This window comes from Triticum urartu, chromosome 7 (assembly GCF_003073215.2).
Source record: "Triticum urartu cultivar G1812 chromosome 7, Tu2.1, whole genome shotgun sequence".
In the NCBI taxonomy this organism is placed as follows: domain Eukaryota; kingdom Viridiplantae; phylum Streptophyta; class Magnoliopsida; order Poales; family Poaceae; genus Triticum; species Triticum urartu.
Genome location: NC_053028.1, coordinates 407333477 through 407351782, shown reverse-complemented (window position 1 = coordinate 407351782; position 18306 = coordinate 407333477).

Here is an 18306-nt window from a genome sequence, read left to right as displayed (position 1 = left end):
GTGGCATAGAATTGTAGCAGCAGCTCTTCATTCCAATGCTCTTCATCAGTAACAAACTGCAGCAGACCCACTTGCTTGAAGCAATCCAACGCTTCTTCTAGACAGGGCAGACCAGCTATAGCTTCAACATCAAGGCGCTTGTGTGGGAAGATGCGACCTTGGTTGTAAAGAATGCAAGAGTAATAGCTTCGCTGAGGATAGCTCCAGAACCGATCAGATGATATCCTTTCCCTTGAGTAGGGGTTCCTGGAGCTATTGAAGAACGTGTCGTCTACCCTGAAGCCATTGATGTTGAAGGAGCCAGGTGCTGATGCAGGACCTGGAAACCTTGGCAGTCTTGGGATTGGCTTCTGGACCTGAGGCCTGTGCTCAACATGATAGTCGAATTGGGGACCGGCAGCAGACTCAGGAACAGAAGTGGCGGGATCAGTGGCTTCGCTGTCTTCTGAAGCTTTTGCTGGGGAGGGCTCCACATTAGCTTCGTTGTTGGTTGTGGCAGCCTCAAGATTTTCATCCTCCGCTTGACTAGCTGGAGGGTCAGTCACAGGCACGTTCTCCTGGAGAACTGCTTCTTGGTGGAGCAGGGGAGTGGGATCTTGTGGTACTTCTTCTTCTGCGGCTGATGCAGCCGGAATGTCTTCAGCAGAGACTTGAGGCCTTGGACCTCTGCGAAGCCTGCGGAACACAGACGACGCCTGTGGAGTTGGAGTGGGCTGGGCCTCATAGTCTTCTTCCTCTTGTGGGCGATCCGCCCATGAAGCATCCTGTGCAATTGGCGTCAGTGGACGACCAATGCTGATGAGTTCGCTGTTTTCTAACTGAGGAAGGACTGCATCATCTTCTACATTGTCATGATGACCAATGTCTTCAGCAGCGATGGGATCAGCTGCTGGAATGTCTTCAGCTTCAGGAGCCTCTTTGGAAGCAGGCTCATGAACTGTCAGTTGACGTTCTGCGTCAGGATGAACCATAGAAATGGGTTCAACTATCAAGGGCTCTATGGGAGCAGCCCGAGCTTTCTTGGTCTTTCTCTTTTTCTTGGTGGGGGCAGTAGGAGAGGCTTCAGAGTGTTTCCTCTTCCTGGCTTCAGCCTCAGCAGTTCTTGTCTTCTTGAGCTCTGAAGCTGTTGACCGGCTCTTTGGCTTCGAGCCAGTCATTCTTGTTGGGAAGACAATCGGAACTACTTCTTGCCTTGGTGCATCAGATTCAGCCGTAGCAGGCTTCTTCTTCTTCTTTGCGGCCATCCTGGGGTCGATGCCAGGACGCCCAAGTGCCTTGCGCTTCTCAGCCTCATTATAGGCTTGCACACATCTGTCAGCCAGAGTCTTCATGCGCTCACGCGAACCCTGAGCTTCTGCACGCTTCTTCACAAAGGCTTCCTTGAGCTCGTGCATCATTGTCTTGAAGTTCTTCACTTCTTGCACGCTGAGCTTGGCCATATGCTTCTTGAACTGAGCCTTTTCATAGTCAATTTTCTGCTTCAGTTCAACAATGCGCTGGGCAATTGCAAGTTCTGAAGCAATGGCGCCTTGGAAGGCGACACTGAGGCCAATGGGTAGCTGCAGATCTTCAAAGCTAATGTTTGGCGTGTCAAACCACTCGTCAATGAAGTTGTGGATGATGGTGACATCAAAGAGAGGCAGATCATTGAATATTTCTGCTTCTTCTTTGCTCTTGATGAGTTGCTCAAGAGCGTCATCTGCAAGATCTTCATCACTTGACAGATCAATGTCGTCATTGCGATGGATGGCAGCAGCTGTTAGCTCTTTGCCAGTGTGAGACAGAGGCATCTTGGCCTTCTGGGGCTTGGAGATGCATGATAAATCTTCAGACTGCACATTGTCTTCAAGAGGTGCAGTTGCCAATGGCTTCGCCCTTGAGATTTTCGGTGAAGAGGCAGGCTTTGAAGCTTTAGGCTTCTTCATCTTCTTTGGCTTCAGCACTGCAGGAGCTTCTTCTGATTCAGAGTCAGCTGGAGGCTCATTCACTGCGGTCCCTTGAACTAAGATGCAGGTGATGAGGCCTTCAAGGTTGGCATAAGGACCGACGACATTGGGTTCTGCTTCTCGTGTGCCATCTACCCTTGGTGCTGAGGGACCAGGGTTAAAGTCTAACCCAAATTTCTTCTTGTTTTGCTTCGCTGAGTTTTGGGAAAACTGGAAGTTGCGCTTGAACAGATTGTCATCACGACACCAGAGTAGTGACGACGGATGTGCATCATCAGGCTGTGGCCCACGAACCATGCATGGATAGAAGCTTTGGGCAATAGCTTCATCTCTGGACCTGGGTAGAAGATTCTTGTATAAGATGTCTCCCCACGGTCTTTTGATGGCACTTTTCTCAGCATACTCTTGGGTTGTGAAGCGGTATTTGAACCATTGTTCTGCCCAATAGCGTCGAATCCATTGGATTCGGGTCTTGCGCTGACTATAATCCTCTTCAGGATCTGTCTTATACATTTCTGCAAGTTCATCAGGCAGATCTCTGGATGTTCCGCCACGACGTTGTCTGCCCCCCTTCCTTGCTGCTTTCTCTGAAGCCATAAACTTTAACTTGAAAGGCTTCAAGATGTTCAACGGCTTCAAAGGCTTTCTTTTGCTGGACCAACAGGAACTGGCTTCAGGAGAATTTATGTGATGCTGTAAGAATTCTGCAAATGAATGCAGACTATGAGAACCAAAGGATTCTCCCATGGACATGTACCTGTGACAGCATTAAGGTGCGAGGGAAGGGGAAGGGGTCATATGCATTCTCAGAAGATTTTGAAGATAAATCAGTTTAGAAGACATTGACCTCATCGTGCGAAGACATTCACTCATAAATAAGAAGTTGGTTCCAGATTTGTACGAATCCACAGATCAGTACAAGTGAGGAATCTAACTACTTTGTGAAGCACAAGTGAATATACTAGGCATGTTATGAGATGCAGTATGAGAGAGATCTAGCTTGTGTGAACAGAAACTGCTTGTGGTAGAAAATGACAGATCAATAGGATCAACGGTGCTGTAAAAAGGGAGTTTTATTTACCACACTGAGAACTGCTAGACGGAGTGGGAGATGAGGCCGAGCAGTTCACTCGTCCGTGCCCTAACTTGGCGACGGAGGAGACCTACGGCGACGGCGGAGAGGACGATGTCCGCGGTCGGCGTGAAGACGGCGTCGGAGAGGTTGCGGCAGTGAAGCGCTTCGTCGCCGGCGTCATCGAGAGCTAGCGGTGGCGCTAGGGTTCGTGCGAGGGTGGAAGAAGAGATAATTACCGCTGTGAGTGTGTATTTATAGGCACAGGGGCGGCACTGTGCTATTACACAGGTGCCCCTGGCGATTCGCATCTGAAGAACACGTGGCCAGTATGCGGAATTTTGGGGTTTGTTCCACGTCCCACGCACGCCTGGATTGTCGGGTGGTCGTTCCTACTTCTCCGGATTTCATGTGGAGGAATGAGCATTGAAAACGGACTTAATGGTTGTCTCTGTATCTTCTGCTGACAAGGACGCAGAGAAGACATTCGACAGTTTCAATAGAATGCATATGACTTGGAGAGATAGAGTTTGAGATAGAAAGCATAGAGAAGTTGGGGTCCGATCACATTCACTTAGTTCAAAAGATTCAACACGAAGACATAGCTATAAGTGAATGCTGTAGAGGACAGAACACTAGCATATATATACATATATCTATAATCAACATAGTGAAGATAATCATGAAATTATGTTGAGTTCGAAGCCAAACCAAATGTGAAGACATTGCAAGGTAATGCCATGAGTGAAACACTTCAAAAATAGATCGTTTGGTGGTGGCGTTACCCACCGTATAGGAAGTATTAGACCCAGACACGGCGCACAATTATCGTGGCGCTCCGAAGTCAAATTCCACATTAATGTATTCACACTTAGAATGTATGTCTTCATTGATTGAAGATATACTTCACTTCGTGTGTTGCACATCTAAGTCATCAATATGCATATGGGTTAGGATGTGTGCCTGATCACAGGACATTTGAGGATTCCAGGATATTTAGCTCACATCGTAACTTGCAAAACCTCTTCTCATCCAAGGGCTTGGTGAAGATATCTGCCAATTGCTCTTCAGTGTTGACGTGTATGATATCAATGTCTTCCTTCACAACATGATCTCTGAGAAAGTGATGACGAATTTCAATGTGCTTTGTCTTCGAGTGCTGAACTGGGTTGTTAGCAATCTTGATGGCGCTTTCGTTGTCGCAGTAAAGTGGCACATGCTTCAGATGAATGCCATAGTCCTTGAGTGTTTGCTTCATCCATAGAAGCTGAGCGCAGCAAGATCCAGCAGCAATGTATTCAGATTCAGCAGTGGAGAGAGATACACAGTTTTGCTTCTTTGAATACCAACATACAAGTGATCGTCCCAGAAAGTGACATGTGCCTGATGTAGACTTGCGATCAACTTTGTCACCAGCATAATCAGCATCCAAGAATCCAACCAGATCAAACTCTGAGCCCTTTGGATACCATAATCCTAGAGTTGGGGTGTGAGCCAAATATCGAAGAATTCGCTTCACAGCTAAGTGATGCGACTCCTTTGGTGCCGCTTGAAATCGAGCACACATGCAAACACTAAGCATAATATCTGGCCTAGATGCACATAGATAAAGTAAAGAACCAATCATGGAGCGGTATACCTTTTGATCGAACTCTTTACCATTTTCATCAGGACTCAGATGATGTTTGGCTGGCATTGGTGTTGTGAAGCCTTTGCAGTCTTGCATACCGAACTTCTTCAGGCAATCTTTGAGATACTTCTCTTGAGATATGAAGATGCCATTGTGTTGTTGTCGTATTTGAAGACCAAGGAAGAACTTCAGCTCCCCCATCATGGACATCTGATATTGCTCTTGCATCATATATCCAAACTCTTCACTGTACTTCTGATTGGTGCAACCGAAGATAATGTCATCCACATATATTTGGCACACAAACAGTTCACCATCATATGTCTTCGTGAAAAGAGTGGGATCTAGGGAACTAGGTATGAAGCCTTTGCTCTTCAGGAAGTATTTGAGTGTGTCATACCAGGCCCTAGGGGCTTGTTTGAGTCCATACAGTGCCTTGTTGAGCTTGTATACCATGTCAGGATGTTTTGGATTTTCAAAGCCAGGCGGTTGTGCAACATACACTTCTTCTTCAATCTTGCCATTGAGAAAGGCACTCTTCACATCCATTTGATATAGAAGTATGTTATGATGATTTGCATAGGCCAGCAGTATGCGTATGGCTTCAAGTCTAGCCACAGGAGCAAATGTTTCATCGAAGTCAATGCCTTCCACTTGAGTGTATCCTTGAGCAACGAGACGAGCTTTGTTTCTAACAACTTGACCATGCTCATCTTGCTTGTTGCGGTATATCCATTTGGTGCCTATTATATTGTGCTTCCGTGGATCAGGACGCTTAACCAGTTCCCATACATTATTCAGCTCAAACTGTTGAAGCTCTTCTTGCATAGCTTGAATCCATTCAGGTTCCATGAAGGCTTCTTCAACTTTCTTGGGTTCTGATATTGAGACGAATGCGAAGTGCCCACAGAAATTTGCTAGCTGAGTTGCCCTTGAACGAGTGAGTGGACCAGGTGCATTGATGCTATCAATTATTCTTTCAATCTGCACTTCATTGGCAACGCGAGGATGTACAGGGCGAAGACTTTGCTCTTGCTGTTCATTGTCGTTGTTGGAAGGAATGTCTTCAGGCTGAGCATTATCTTCATGTTGATCAGGTGCTAAAATGATAAGTTCTTCTTCAGGATGAGCTTCAGAAGGTATAATTTCTCCAGTTCCCATTAGCTTGATTGATTCACTGGATGGAACTTCATCTAGCACACTTGGCAGCTGCTCTCTTTGTGAACCGTTGGTCTCATCGAACCGCACATCCACTGTTTCAACCACTTTGTAATGAAAGAGATTGAAGACTCTGTAGGAGTGCGAATCCTTTCCATATCCAAGCATAAAGCCCTCATGTGCTTTTGGTGCAAATTTTGAGGTGTGATGTGGGTCCTTGATCCACCACCTTGCGCCAAATACTCTGAAGTAACTGACATTTGGCTTCTTCCCAGTAAGGAGCTCATAAGATGTCTTGTTCAATAGCTTGTGAAGATAAACACGATTGATTGTATGGCATGCAGTATCAATGGCTTCGGGCCAAAATTTTCTTGGGGTCTTGTATTCATCTAGCATCGTTATGGCCATCTCAATTAGTGTTCTGTTCTTGCGTTCGACGACGCCATTCTGCTGTGGCGTGTATGGGGCTGAGAATTCATGTGTGATGCCCAAGGTATCAAGATATGTATCAAGGCCAGTGTTCTTGAATTCAGTGCCATTGTCACTTCTGATGTGCTTTATCTTGGCGCCAAAATTGTTCATAGCTCGATTGGCGAAGTGTCTGAAGACATCCTGCACTTCAGTCTTGTAAAGGATTATGTGCACCCAAGTATATCTAGAATAATCATCAACAATAACGAAGCCATAGAGGCAAGCAGTAGTAGTTAGAGTTGAGTAATGAGTGGGACCGAAAAGATCCATGTGAAGCAGTTCGAAGGGTTGAGTAGTAGTCATGATTGTCTTCGAGGGATGTTTGGCCCTCGTCATCTTCCCTGCTTCACAGGCACCGCATAAGTGGTCTTTCTTGAACTTGACGCCCTTGATGCCTATGACATGCTTCTTCTTCGCAAGGGTGTGGAGGTTCCTCATGCCAACATGTCCAAGCCTCCGATGCCAGAGCCAGCATTCTGAAGCCTTTGCTAGAAGACATACTGCAAGCTGCGGCCCTGCTGAGAAATCTACCACGTACAAATCATCTTTTCGATACCCTTCAAACACTAGAGACTTGTCAGATTCCATTAGTACAAGGCAACGATATTTTCCAAACATTACGATCATGTTCAAATCGCAAAGCATTGAGACAGACATTAAGTTGAAGCCAAGGGATTCAACAAGCATGACTTTATCCATGTGTTGATCCCTTGAGATTGCAACTCTACCTAGACCCAATACCTTACTTTTACCAGTGTCAGCAAATGTGATGTGGCTCTTGTCGGATGGACGTAAGGTTGAGTCCATAAGAAGCCTTCTTCTGCCAGTCATGTGATTTGTACACCCACTGTCAATAATCCATTCTGAAGACGCTGGTGTCGTACCCTACAGTGCAGTTAGGGGGATAGGCTTCACCAAGAGCATTGTGAAGCAAAAACATTTGACGAACCAGTGGGTTATGAAAGCTTAGATCCAGGTTAGGACTAATAGGGAGAGTAGCAAGCGATTCAGGTACGAAGTACATAGTAACACCATTTGGGCATTTGATCTTGCACCCTACAAGATGTTTAAGGTCCCCAGCAATAGCGTCAGACGATTTTGGTTTTCTGCTGGAGACCTTTCCCTGCAAAAGAGAGTTAAGCCTTCTTAACCACCCACATCTTCAAGGGTGGCTTAGAAGCAATAAGTCTAAGTGCAGCATCTGAGAATTTTGGCTTTGAAGCCTTAGCAAACAGTCTTGTAGGCGGACAATAGTACTTATAAGAATAAGCAGAATAGTTCTTGGTCTTATGAACATGGCGGTTTGATGAACCGCTCTCATATTCATATGCTTGAGTATGATTTTCCTGCAACACATTTGCGTTAGTGCGACTCAGGTGAGTCCTCTGTCTGTATGAAGCCTTTGGACCGTATGAAGCCTTTGGTCTGAGGTTTGTCTTCTTCACGTGAGGTGTCATGATGACATTCACAGGAAGACTCTCCAGACACCTTTTCGGAACCCAGATCTTCTTCATAGGCGGTCCATTCCTGCAGTTTGTACCAATGTACCTGGCAAACACTTCACCATTCTGATACTTAAACAGTATATAGTTTGCATCAAAGGATTCATCAATGATAATGGGGTTAGCACAAGTGAAGCCAGATAGATTGGATGGATCTGCTGAAGGTTCCTTTGCAGCAACCCACATGGTTTTGGGGTACTGCTCAGGTTTCCAGTAAGAGCCATCTGCATTCATTTTCCTTACGAACCCTACACCCTCTTTCCTAGGGTTTCGGTTCAGAATCTGCTTTTTCAGGACATCACATAGCGTCTGATGCCCTTTAAGACTTTTGTACATCCCTGTTTCAAGCAATGTCTTCAACCTAGCATTCTCATCAGCAATAGCGGTGGTATCCTCAGCAGAGGGGTTAGTTACCGCATCAACAGTTGAAGATATTGCAACAGCAGTAGCAGTAGAACATTCAGCAAAAGAAGTAGCATTATCACGCTCAATGCATTTAAGACATGGTGGTTCAAATCCTTCCTGAGCGGGACTGATCTGTTTGGCGCGAAGTGACTCGTTTTCCGTTTGAAGATCTTCATGAACCGCTCTCAATTTCTCAAGATCTTGCTTCCTTTGAAGATAATCATAGGAAAGCTTTTCATGAGTTGTTGAGAGAGTTTCATGACGACTTTCAAGTTCCTGATACTTAGCGTGAAGATTTTTTATGTCTTCAATTAAGGATTCAGATCGAGTCATTTCAGCACCTAACAGATCATCGCTTATGTCTAACAGTTTTTGAATATGTTCCATAGCTTTCTGTTGTTCAGTTGCAATTTTAGCAAGTGTTTTGTAGCTAGGTTTTGAACCACAATCAGAGTCATCGTCACTAGATGTTTGATAGTGAGTAGTGCGTGTGTTTACCTTGGCACCGCGTGCCATGAAGCAGTAGGTAGAAGCGGAGTAGTCCTTGTCATTTGCATCGGTGTCGGTGATGAAGTCATTGTCTTCAGTGTTGAAGATGGACTTGGCAACGTATGCTGTAGCCAGACTTGCGACGCCTGAGTCGGATTCCTCCTCAGACTCCACCTCCGCCTCTTCAGAAGCAGACTCCTCCTCTGAATCCATTTCCTTGCCAACAAACGCACGTGCCTTGCCAGATGAGCTCTTCTTGTGTGATGAAGACTTTGAAGAAGACTTGGAAGAAGACTTTGAGTATTTCTTCTTCTTCTTCTTGTCGTCAGAGTCATATTCCTTGCTCTTCTTCTTATTTTTGTTCTCATTGTCCCACTGTGGACACTCAGAGATGAAGTGGCCAAGTTTCTTGCACTTGTGACATGTTTTCTTCTTGTAGTCATGAGCAGGAGCTTCATCATTCCTTGAACTTGATCGGGAATACTTTCTGAAGCCTTTCTTCTTGGTGAATTTTTGGAACTTCTTGACAAGCATAGCAAGTTCCCTTCCAATGTCTTCAGGGTCATCAGAACTGCTTTCAGATTCTTCTTCAGATGAGGAGACAGCTTTTGCCTTCAAGGCACAAGTTCGCCCATAGTTTGGACCGTAGATCTCTCTTTTCTCCGAAAGCTGAAACTCATGTGTGTTGAGCCTCTCAAGTATGTCAGACGGATCGAGTGTCTTGAAATCAGGACGTTCTTGAATCATCAGGGCCAGGATGTCAAACGAACTATCAAGTGATCTCAGCAGCGTCTTGACGACTTCGTGTTTGGTAATCTCAGTGGCGCCGAGGGCTTGAAGCTCATTTGTGATGTCAGTGAGTCGGTCAAATGTGTGTTGGAGATTCTCATTGTCATTTCGCTTGAAGCAGTTGAAGAGGTTGCGAAGGACACTGATTCTTTGATCTCTCTAGGTTGAGATGCCTTCATTGACCTTGGAGAGCCAGTCCCAGACCATCTTGGATGTCTTCAAAGCACTCACACGGCCATACTGTCCTTTGGTCAGATGACCACAGATGATGTTCTTGGCAGTAGAGTCCAGTTGAATGAATTTCTTGACATCAGCAGCAGTGACACCTTCTCCAGCCTTGGGAACGCCATTCTCGACGACATACCATAGGTCGACGTCAATGGCTTCAAGATGCATGCGCATCTTATTCTTCCAGTAGGGATATTCAGTTCCATCGAAGACGGGGCACGCAGCGGAGACTTCAATTATCCCTGCAGTCGGCATAGCTAAAACTCCAGGTGGTTAAACCGAATCACACAGAACAAGGGAGCACCTCGCTCTGATACCAATTAAAAGTGCATTATATCGACTAGAGGGGGTGAATAGGCTATTTTTATGAAAGTCTTCAGAACATGGGAGTTTTGAAGACAAACGATAAAATTAAACCTATTACCATGCAGCGGAAGGTAGGCTACACTAGGCAAACCATAGTCAAGTATTCAATGAAGTGAAAGCACAAAGACTAATAGCAGCTAGGTAGTAAGGATCAGGTAGGAAGATATTGTGAAGCCAAACAGAACACGCAGTCACTCAGTGAAGACAAATGATAGAGCAAACATACAATGACTTCACAAGGAGTAACAGTAAGTAAAGTGAAGTGAAGATGAAACCAGTGACTCGTTGAAGACAATGATTTGTTGGACCAGTTCCAGTTGCTGTGACAACTGTACGTCTGGTTGGAGCGGCTAGGTATTTAAACCTTAGGACACACAGTCCCGGACACCCAGTCCTGAACACGCAGCTCAGGACACCCAGTCCTCACCGTATTCTCCTTGAGCTAAGGTCACATAGACCTCGCCCAATCACTCTGGTAAGTCTTCAAGGTAGACTCCAAAACCTTCACAGACTTCGTTCACCGGCAATCCACAATGTCTCTTGGATGCTCAGAACGCGACGCCTAACCGGCTGGAGGATGCACAGTCCTCAAGTGTAATAAGTCTTCAGATCACACAGACAAGAAGACTTAAGTGATGCCCAATTCTCTCTGGCTCTGGTGGTTAGGGCTTTTATCCTCTCAAGGAATTCTCTCTCAAAGGCTTTGAGGTGGGTTGCTCTCAAATGAAAAAAGCCGTACTTTCAATCTGAGCAGCCAACCGTTTATGGTTGTAGGGGGTGGGCTATTTATAGCCACTTGGCAACCCGACCTGATTTGTCCGAAATGACCCTGGGTCACTAAGGAACTGACACGTGTCTCAACGGTCAGATTTCAAACTCACACGGCAACTTTACTTGGGCTACAAGCAAAGCTGACTTGTCCGACTCTGGACAAGATTCGCTCTCATAGTCTTCACTCGAAGACATAGGTTTTTGGTTTAGGCATCACTTCAGTCATTCTGACTGGTTCTCTTGGACCCCACTTAACAGTACGGTGGTTCCTATGACTCAACACAAAAGAAAAAGAACTACGAAAGATCTAAGTCTTCGAGCTCCATAGGCTTCATATCGTGTCTTCTCTTGTCATAGTCTTCAATGTGAATATCTTCATATACCACCTTTGACTTCAATGTCTTCATACATTTTTAGGGGTCATCTCTAGTAGTAAAACCGAATCAATGAGGGACTTCTACCTGTGTTATCCTGTAATTCTCACAAACACATTAGTCCCTCAACTAGGTTTGTCGTCAATACTCCAAAACCAACTAGGGGTGGCACTAGATGCACTTACAATCCTCCCCCTTTTTGGTGATTGATGACAAACTAGTTGAAGTTTTCAACAGGGAATATAATCTGTGAAATTGTAAAGAATAAGGAATTGTCTTCATAAGTTGCAAGGGCTCCCCCTGAAGATGTGCATATGAGTTAATTTGCTTTTGGAATGCAAATGCACATGGCAGGTGTACTTGTGGAGATCCACTTCAGCTTATGACGACAATCCACTATGCATGTGAAAGTATATGAAGATAATGACATGCATAATGGAAAATGGATGTCTGCAGAATGAGCTAAGTGCGGAATTTATCGTCGCACATGCGGAATTTATCTTCACAAAACAAGGTGGCAAATAAGTAGCAGACAACCATCTAGTTTAAGTGTTACAACTCATAAGTGTAGCAAAAAAACGAGAGTTGTAAGCACGAAGCAAAATATAAGGCACCCGCCCATATGAACCCGCTTGAAGACTATCAATCTCATATGCTTCTCACCCTTTTGTCAGTAATGACCAAAAAGGTTTGAAGACATAGAGCCTCTACCCGTTCCCATGAGGAGTAGATGAAGTAGCAGGGGTGTTGGTGTTGTTTGGCGGTGCAGAAGAGCTTGGAGGTGCTGAAGGATATGGCGGTGAAGTAGCATCATCTTCTTCCTCAATAATTTTGGCAGTGACTGTGGCAGAAGAGGAAGAGAATTACAGGATAACACAGGTAGAAGTCCCTCATTGAAGTCAAATGTACGATGACTGGGTCCGTAACATATATGCTCCATGACGTTCAAAATGTCGTTGAAGTCCCGGTTCTAAGCCATAAAGCATGGCACATTGAACTATCGAGTAGTCATCAGCTTTGCTCTGCCAGGTGTTCATAACATCTGGTGTTGCTCCTACAGCGGGTTTGTCACTTAGCGGTGCTTCCAGGACATAATTCTTCTATGCAGCAATGAGGATGATCCTCAAGTTACGGACCCAGTCCGTGTAGTTGCAAACATCATCTTTCAACTTAGCTTTCTCTAGGAACGCATTAGAATTCAACGGAACAACAGCACAGGCCATCTATATACAACAACATAGACATGCAAAATACTATCAGGTACTAAGTTCATGATAATTAAAGTTCAATTAATCAAATTATTTAAGAACTCACACTTAGATAGACATCTCTCTAATCATCTAAGTGATCACGTGATCCATATCAACTAAACCATGTACGATCATCACATGAGATGGAGTAGTTTTCAATGGTGAACATCACTATGTTGATCATATCTACTATATGATTCACGCTCGACCTTTCGGTCTCCAGTGTTCTGAGGCCATATTTGCATATGCTAGGCTCGTCAAGTTTAACCCGAGTATTCCGCGTGTGCAAAACTGGCTTGCACCCGTTGTATGTGAACGTAGAGCTTATCACACCCGATCTTCATGTGGTGTCTCGGCACGACAAAGTATTGCAACGGTGCATACTCAGGGAGAACACTTATACCTTTAAATTTAGTCAGAGATCATCTTATAATGCTACCGCAGAACTAAGCAAAATAAGATGCATAAAGATAAAAATAACATGCAATCAATATAAGTGATATGATATGGCCATCATCATCTTGTGCCTTTGATCTCCATCTCCAAAGCACCGTCATGATCACCATGGTCACCGGCTTGACACCTTGATCTCCATCGAAGCATCGTTGTCGTCTCGCCAACTATTGTTGTACGACTATCACAACCGCTTAGTGATAAAGTAAAGCAATTACATGGTGAATGCATTTCATACAATAAAGGGACAACCATATGGCTCCTGCCAGTTTCCGATAACTGTGTTACAAAACATGATCATCTCATACAATAAAATTTAGTATCATGTCTTGACCATATCACATCACAACATGCCCTGCAAAAACAAGTTAGACGTCCTCTACTTTGTTGTTGCAAGTTTTACGTGGCTGCTACGGGCTGAGCAATAACTGCTCTTACCTACGCATCAAAAACCACAACATGGTATAGTGATTGTTTTTTGATCTTCAGAAAGAACCATGTTCATTGAATCCGATTCAACTAAAGCTGGAGAAATAGACACCCACTAGCCACCTGTGTGCGAAGCACGTCGGTAGAACCAGTCTCGCGTAAGTGTGCGCGTAATGTCGGTGTGGGCCACTTCATCTAACAATGTCGTTGATTCAAGAATCAACTAGTGACAGCAAGCAATATGTATATACCCACGCCCACAACTCCTTTGTGTTCTACTCGTGCATATAACATCTATGCATAAACCTGGCTCGGATGCCACTATTGGGGAACGCGGTAATTTCAAAACATTTCCTACACACACGCAAGATCATGGTGATGCATAGCAACAAGAGGGGACAGTGTCGTCTACGTACCCTTGTAGACCATAAGCGTAAGCGTTATGACAATGCGGTTGATGTAGTCATACATCTTCACGATCGACCGATCTAGCACCGAAGGTACGGAACCTCCGCGATCTGCTCACGTTCGGCTTGGTGACGTCCCGCGAACTCACGATCCAGTAGAGCTTTGGGGGAGAGTTTCATCGGCACGACGGCGTGATGACGGTGATGATGATGCTACCGGAACAGGGCTTCGCCTAAGCACCGCTATGATATGACCGACGTGGATTATGGTGGAGGGGGGCACCGCACACGGCTAAAAGATAAATGATCAACTTGTGTGTCCATGGGGTGCCCCCCTCCCCCGTATATAAAGGAGTGGAGGAGGGGAGGGGAGGGGCCGACCCTCTCTATGGCGCGCCCAAGGGGAGTCCTACTCCCACCGGGAGTAGGATCCCCCCCTTCCATGTAGTAGGAGTAGGAGAGAAGGAAGGGGAGGAGAGGAGAAAGGAAAGGGGGAGGCTGGCGCCCTCCCAATTCGGATTGGGCTAGGGGGTGCGCCTCCCACCTTTTCCTTCCCTCTCCTCTTTTCCACTAAGGCCCAATAAGGCCCATATACTCCCCTGGGGGTTCCGATAACCTCCCAGTACTCCGGAAAATGCCCGAACTCATCCGGAACCATTCCAATGTCCAAACATAGGCTTCCAATGTATCGATCTTTATGTCTCGACCGTTTCGAGACTCCTCATCATGTCCGTGATGAAATTCAGGACTCCGAACTACCTTCGGTACATCAAAACACATAAACTCGTAATACCGATTGTCACTGAACTTTAAGCGTGCGGACCCTACGGGTTTGAGAACTATGTAGACATGAACGAGACATGTCTCCGGTCAATAACCAATAGCGGAACCTAGATGCTCATATTGGTTCCTACATATTCTACGAAGATCTTTATCGGTCAAACCGCATAACGATATACATTGTTCCCTTTGTCATTGGTATGTTACTTCCCGAGATTCGATCGTCGGTATCTCAATACCTGTTTCAATCTCGTTAACGGCAAGTCACTTTACTCATTCCGTAATGCTACATTCCGTAACTAACTCATTAGCTACATTGCTTGCAAGGCTTATAGTGATGTACATTACCGAGAGGGCCCAAAGATACCTCTCCGACAATCTAAGTGACAAATCCTAATCTTGGTTCATGCCAACTCAACAAACACCATCGGAGACACCTGTAGAGCACCTTTATAATCACCCAATTAAGTTGTGACGTTTGGTAGCACACAAAGTGTTCCTCCGGTATTCGGGAGTTGCATGATCTCATAGTCATAGGAACATGTATAGTTATGGAGAAAGCAATAGCAACAAACTAAACGATCATCATGCTAAGCTAACAGATGGGTCAAGTCAATCACATCATTCTCTAATGATGTGATCCCGTTAATCAAATGACAACTCATGTCTATGGTTAGGAAACATAACCATCATTGACTCAACGAGCTAGTCAAGTAGAGGCAAACTACTGACACTCTGTTTGTCTATATATTCACACATGTACTAAGTATCCGGTTAATACAATTCTAGCATGAATAATAAACATTTATCATGATATAAGGAAATATAAATAACAACTTTAATATTGCCTCTAGGGCATATTTCCTTCACATACCTAGTTCAATCTCGTTACCGACAAGTGTCTTTACTCGTTCAGTAATACATCATCCTGCAACTAACTCATTAGTCACTTTTCTTGCAAGGCTTCTTATGATGTGTATTACCGAGAGGGCCCAGAGATACCTCTTCGATACTCGGAGTGAAAAATCCTAATCTCGATCTATGCCAACTCAACAAACACCTTCGAAGATACCTGTAGAGCATCTTTATGATCACCCAGTTACGTTGTGACGTTTGATAGCACACAAGGTATTCCTCCGGTATCCATGAGTTGCATAATCTCATAGTTGGAGGAATATTTTTTGGACATGAAGAAAGCAATATCAATAAACTGAACAATCAATATGCTAAGCTAATGGATGGGTCTTGTCCATCACATCATTCTCCTAATGATGTGATCCCGTTATCAAATGACAACACATGTCTATGGTTAGGAAACCTTAACCATCTTTGATCAACGAGCTAGTCTAGTAGAGGCTTACTAGGGACACAGTATTTGTTTATATATTCACACATGTATTTAAGTTTCCGGTCAATACAATTCTAGCATGAATAATAAGCCTTTATCATGAATAAGGAAATATAAAATAACAACTTTATTATTGCCTCTAGGGCATATTTCCTTCAACTAGTATGAATAGATTGTGCATTACTTGAGGAAGGAATATCATTATAGTTCATGTTGACATTGCTAGGAACAAATATAGGACTGGAGGCAGCAGGCAGAGGGATAAACTCAGGACCAGTATTGCTGTTCATATCATTATCAGGAGGCAGTCCAGGCACAGTACTATGATCATTGGCATCATTGTTCGTAGGAGCATTTGGTTGTACTGCAACATTATGATCAACGGCATTGACTGCAACATCAGCATGTACTGCAACATTGTCACCCAAAGCAACATTGTGGTTATCTGGATCAGCAACAGCAACATGTACATCTTCATAAGGGGCATCGAGATTCTCATTCTGGGGATTAATCACCACCTGATCCATGGGGATATTACCAAGTGATTCATCATGCTAGAAGCCGCCATGTACATGAGGCAGGGGATGCTGATTGCATTGGGGGCAATTTATCTTCATATCCACCTTGTTGCCTGATGAGGATTGCCACCACTTTGGGTGTCGCTTTGAGGGTTTAAGAATATATGTGTATTTGTAGGCCAGGAATTGGGGCAAACAGAGACTCAGGGAGCCCACAAGGCCAGGTGGCGTAGCCACCCCCCTGGTCGGGCCGCCTGCCCTTGTGGTGCCCTCGAACTTCCTCTCGATGACTACTGAAACTTTGAGGGCTTATTTTTGTCTAGAAAAAGGTCAAAAATTGGCATCGTGTTTGGACCTTTGTAGGTATTGATTTTCTGTAAAACAAAAAACAAGCAGAAAACAACAACTGGCACCGGGCTGAAACCTGAGCAAAATCATACACGTAGAGCAAGCAAATTCCATACATGTACCGTATAGCAAGTCCCCTGGAACTGAGAATCCATGAATTTGGAAAATGAATTGAGGCTCCAGAAACTGAACTTACCATCATATTTGATCTCGTGTTACTTGCATCACAAAATTCAACCAAAACATTCTGAAAATCAACATGGACATCAAAGAACCAACAGAAAAACATTGATTGGCAAAGGACAGGGAGTTGAACATCAGAGAGCAACGACACTTAGACTGAGAAATTTGGCACACATGAGAGATAAAGAAAAACCATTACCCATGGAAGGTGGATATACGAGGAGACTGGAATGATCAGATTTGTTGCACCATGCCCAAACAATAGGAAAAAATCTTAGTCCTATTTTTGAGTGTCTTTCCCACCAAGGTCACTTTCTTGAAAAATATTTAGCCCATGGGATGATTCGCTTGCTCTAGTTCACAACACGTGTAAAAGAAGAACAATCTGTCTAATGTAAAAGCGTTGAAAACACACATCAAAAATCATAGTAGTGATTTCATTTGTATGCAACCATTCATTTTCATGAACTAATACAAACTCATGTACATTTTACCTGAAATGTATGGATATCATCGCCATATTCATGATTAATTGACAGGTGTACATTACCTAGCTCTCAAATGTGCACTACACATCCGACACAATGGCTCAACGCAAGTATTCAATTCTCCAAAAGTTGAGCAACAATGTTTTATCTATAGTGTTACATGCCGATGTAGAGAAGGCGGAGATGACTAGGAGCACGTGGCGGTCACGGTGACGCCCGTGTGCAACGGCCCTCTGAACAAAGCCACAGAACATCGCACAAGGTGAAGCTGTATGAGAGAGCAGTAAAAGGGGTCGAGGAGGAGGTTGTGGGCGCACAAGGAGAAGATGTACGAGAGGGCATCAAAAGGGGTCAAGGAGGAGGTTGTGTGCATTGGCGAAGCTAGAGGGTAGACAGGGTGGGCCATGGCCCACCCTGGGTTTTTTCCAATAGCTTTATATCATCGCAGAAAAATTTAAAAATATTAAAAATTTATGAAAAGCTCTACCATTGGCCCACCCTAGCCTAATGGGATGGATCCTCTACTGGTCCCGTGTACGGAGACAAAATCAGAGTCAGATAATAGGAGAGCAACTCCAACAACACACAATGCGGTTGCGCAGGCAAGCCCGAGCCGGTGGCTAGGGTTAGCAACGGGCACGCACAAGGGTGGAATGGCAACGAGGCATTGGGATCGATGTTGCAGATTGAGATGGAGCAACACCGGTCGAGAAGAGAATGGGAGATGACCGGCATTGGCTGGAATCAGAGGCAAGGGGCGGGCGACGGCGGCGGTTTGCAGCAGAGAGGAAGAGAGAGGTATCAGGAGATAAGGGTGTTCATGCGTTCTTAATAGTCCATACCGTGTGTGTTGTGAACTGGTGAAGGTGGTGGTATGAAAAAATCCAAAGACTTTAGATGG